The sequence below is a fragment of the Amblyomma maculatum genome, chromosome 11, assembly GCF_055883805.1.
Source record: "Amblyomma maculatum isolate TAMU_Amacu chromosome 11, ASM5588380v1, whole genome shotgun sequence".
Classification (NCBI taxonomy): domain Eukaryota; kingdom Metazoa; phylum Arthropoda; class Arachnida; order Ixodida; family Ixodidae; genus Amblyomma; species Amblyomma maculatum.
In genome coordinates this window covers 76881467-76885107 of record NC_139354.1, presented here as the reverse complement: position 1 = coordinate 76885107, position 3641 = coordinate 76881467, and the positions used below count along the sequence as shown (strand labels likewise).

At 43.8% G+C, this 3641-nt stretch overlaps 1 non-coding gene across 1 annotated transcript; it reads right to left on the bottom strand.

Annotated features, from left to right (window-relative positions):
- Window positions 1-3202: 3202 nt before the first annotated feature.
- TRNAI-AAU (transfer RNA isoleucine (anticodon AAU)) lies at window positions 3203-3276 on the bottom strand. The gene has a single exon. It is a non-coding gene; the product is annotated as a tRNA-Ile (tRNA).
- Between the last annotated feature and the right edge of the window lie 365 nt (window positions 3277-3641).

Here is a 3641-nt window from a genome sequence, read left to right as displayed (position 1 = left end):
CGTCTATCTACAGGGCCGCATATATATATTACGCGAAGCGCACACAGCCCGTCCGGTCGAAAAGGCTGTCGCAGTAGCCCAGTTTTCGCTCGGGTATTGTTCACCATAGTATCGTATCGTCGTGTTTTGTCCGAAATGTTTGAACATGGCAGGAAAAATGGAGGTGCCGTTCAGATGTCCATTAAAATGCGAGAGAGAATTTGCGCCTTCCCTTCCCCGGTATCTGCTTAAACAATCAATACAACGCCTCGACGCAATGGCGCAGAAGTTAAGATGTCCGACTATATCGTGCCGGCCGAGTTCGATCCCGACCGTCGGCGCCTGCGTTTCGATGGAGAGGAAACGAATAGGTGTCCACGTGCTGTGCGATTACTGTAGTGCGATGTCAGTACATTTTAAATACACGCATGTAGTCGAAATTACTCCGTAGCTTTCCACTACGGCACCACTTTCACTCTCACCTTCCGGCCTTCCCTTACGGCCCGGTTTAGGTGTCGTGTCCACAGGGAAAGCGCGACAGATACTGCGTCTTTTCGTTCTTTAAACACCCATATATATATATATATATATATATATATATATATATATATATATATATATATATATATATATATATATATATATATATATATATATATATATATATATATATATGTGTGTATATATATATATATATATATATATATATATATATATATATATATATATATATATATATATATATATGTGTGTATATATATATATATATATATATATATATACATATATATATATATATATATATATATATATGCCAGCCCCGGTATATGCTATCAAATCACAGAACCACCTGACCTGGGACGCGGAAAGCAAGGAACAGTGAGGAACAGAAAAAGAAAATGAAGTGAGCGACAGGAAGAAATGACAGGACAGGTTAAAATAAAATCAGGACACCACAATAAAAGCGTAGCTTAATATTTCTTCATTTAATCAGCTGTGAACTACTACATCGTATCAGCACTGTATAGTGCAGCGGAACCATTTATTCTGTGCGTGTGCGTGCACGCCCCATACGCGATCTCGTGTCAATTTCAGAATAAGCTTAACTCAGTAATATCGGGCATCTTGTTGGTTCTAATGTTAAAGCATGCGCGAAAGTTCTGATGAAAGCCATGTAGAGTGTACGGGCGTAAACTTTCTTCTAAGGGCGTAAGCCTTCTTAACAAATCGTTTTCAGTCAGTCATTGTGAACAACCACTCTTCCAACCCTCTCCCTGTAATATCCGGCGTCCCACAAGGCTCCGTTCTTGCGCCCCTACTGTTTTTAATATATATTAACGATCTCCCACAGTATGTATCCTGCCAAATTCGAATGTTCCCTGACGACTGCGTAATTTACCGCCAAATAACAAACATAACTGATCAAGAAGCCCTCCAGTAGGACCTTAACCAAATTGAACAGTGGTGCAAAAATTGGCTTATGACTCCGAAGACCTCCGTCGCAAGTACTATTGGCTTATGACCCTGAACCCTAGCAGAAAAAAGTCGCCTTCCATTACAAAATCGCTAACGAGTCCATAGAATCTGTATCATCTTTCAAGTACTTAGGCGTCACATTGTCTAATGACCTAACATGGAATGCACATATGTTGCTAACGTGATATCATCTGCCAACAAAACTCTGGGGATTTCTTAAATGTCACCTTCGCCTCACCTCGCATCGCGTGAAATTGTTCGCCTACAAGTCACTCATTAGACCTAAACTTGAATATGCATCCGCCATATGGGACCCGCATCCATTAACCTCATAAACGATCTAGAAGCCGTTCAAAACCGCGCTGCAAGGTTCATTCATTCTTCTCACTCGTACGACGTCAGTGTTTCAGGCCTGTTGTGACCGTGCATGGTCCGCGCTTGCGCGCACTATTGTGCGCCTGCGGGCATGGTATTTATATGTGCTGTTTGTGCAAGGGCTCTAAGTGAGCCTGTTGCCATGAATCTTTTTGTGTGAGCATACTTTGCTTGGTCGTGACCCTGCAACTGCCAAGTTGGCCCTGTCAAGGGAACATCAAGAAAAATACAAAAAAACGTCGCACTGTGAGAAATAGCCGGAAGTGCTTTTGTTCAACTGTTCACCCTTCCCGTCGAGAGGCGCTATTTTCCAAAGGAGACGATCGGAGTGACACGTCCGCTGACGTACAGGAGAAGAAAGGAGCATGAGGATTACGGCCATTAGAGGATTTCCCGTGAATGCAGGAAAGAGTTGGAATTGCCGGAAAGGAACAATGCTGGGAGTAGTATTCGTGGCGCGCACGTACACTTGGGTTTCTGAGAAGGAAATCCACTTGCCGGTACCAACATAGCGGATCTTTGCAGAAGAATCGAAATTTACCTCCTTGCCGTTCCCAAGCTCTACCCGACAACAAGCGACCACGCCCGACGAAACAGTACTGGACCAGTCAGTGCATCAGACCATCGATTGGTTGCCGATATCTGAGGGGTGTGCCCTGGAACTGATTGGTCAGCATCTTCAGAGAGGGGCTGGACATAGGGGATTTAAGGACGTTGCAGAGCACGAAATGAGGCTCTGAGACCTGGGTAAACGGCTCATCCAAACGCTTCTCGCTATGAACTCTTACGCTTGCCACTTTGCTGATATACCCCTTTTTTTTTTTTCATGTAAATAAGTGTTCTCAAAGTGCCATTAAACCTGCTTGTATATATTTTAAGAACTTCGAAGATTCAATCCTTCATCAACCCGGAGTCTCTGCACGCTACCACTGAGTGAAGGCCGGGTCGACTTAGTCCCAGCGTCACGATAGCCCTAAAAGCTAAATCAGCACTATCGCCTCTTTCCGTTCGTCGTCGAATATTAGTCGCATACACATCCACAAAATGATGTGTACGCGACCAATACATAATGTGGGTAAAAAAAAAAAAGAAAAAAAACCATGCCATTCTCACCTCGAGCCGCGTAATTGATTAAAATTTTCCCATGTGTAATAGTACTTCTATTCTAGGAAGCCACTCAGGGACTGGGTGTTGTGTCTCGCTCTAACCGACTAATCATCGTTTGCGGAAAATGATTTTTTGCGTATGTTGAATTTATCTGATTCTTTCCTTTCGCGCGAACGCGTTTATATTATTCTTAATTTGTATGCAATATCGCTCTGGGCTGAACCGGGCTGGAGGGTTTAACGCGACAGCCGTAAAAGAAACGAAATGGCCTGCGCAGGGATCGAACCTACGACCTTCGCGTTATTAGCACAACGCTCTAACCGACTGAGCTAGCAGGCCTTTTTCTTTTTTTTATTGCCGGTCATCACCAACACAAAACAAAACAACAAAAATGCGCTACAAACAGAATGCTCACAGCAGAGCGGGTACCACAAGCATGGCACTTAATACAGAAGCCGGCAGGCTCATACGAGTTGCCTTCGTCAAGTTAAAATTCCTTCAGCTCGCATAGTGGTTCGAATCTTGAAATCCAGTCTGGCACAGTGGTCTTCAATTTGTGCATTTCAACCAATGCGTGTATACTCTCGCGAAAGTAGAGCCTTGCAGGGCGGGCGTCAGGGTCACAGTGAAAACCCGCCATTCTGGACCGCCATAGACTGTGCAGGCCTATTAGCATAACCGTATCAAGTGGAATCCCATCATTA